The following is a 224-nucleotide window of genomic DNA, read 5'->3' on the forward strand; positions in this document are numbered from 1 at the left end:
CAGAACTCCTTGGGGCAAGGGAAACAATCAGGGGAATCTGAAAAATAAAACCAAAAGGGCTTTGAGCAGCCGAACTGTATATTTGATTTTGTACAGTACATTGGCTATTTATGAGGATAAGAAAATACCTGTAGAGTTAGTAATTTCTCCCTCAGGACATGGTATACAATCATAACAGCAGATGGGTTTTCCTTTCTGCAGAACTTTACGAGTTCCTGGAGGAC

At 40.2% G+C, this 224-nt stretch overlaps 1 pseudogene; it reads right to left on the reverse strand.

Moving 5' to 3' along the window:
- The window catches only part of LOC116687041 (extracellular calcium-sensing receptor-like), a 54,760-nt pseudogene that overhangs the window by 35,065 nt on the left and 19,471 nt on the right, over window positions 1-224 (reverse strand).

This window comes from Etheostoma spectabile, chromosome 3, assembly GCF_008692095.1.
Source record: "Etheostoma spectabile isolate EspeVRDwgs_2016 chromosome 3, UIUC_Espe_1.0, whole genome shotgun sequence".
NCBI lineage: Eukaryota > Metazoa > Chordata > Actinopteri > Perciformes > Percidae > Etheostoma > Etheostoma spectabile.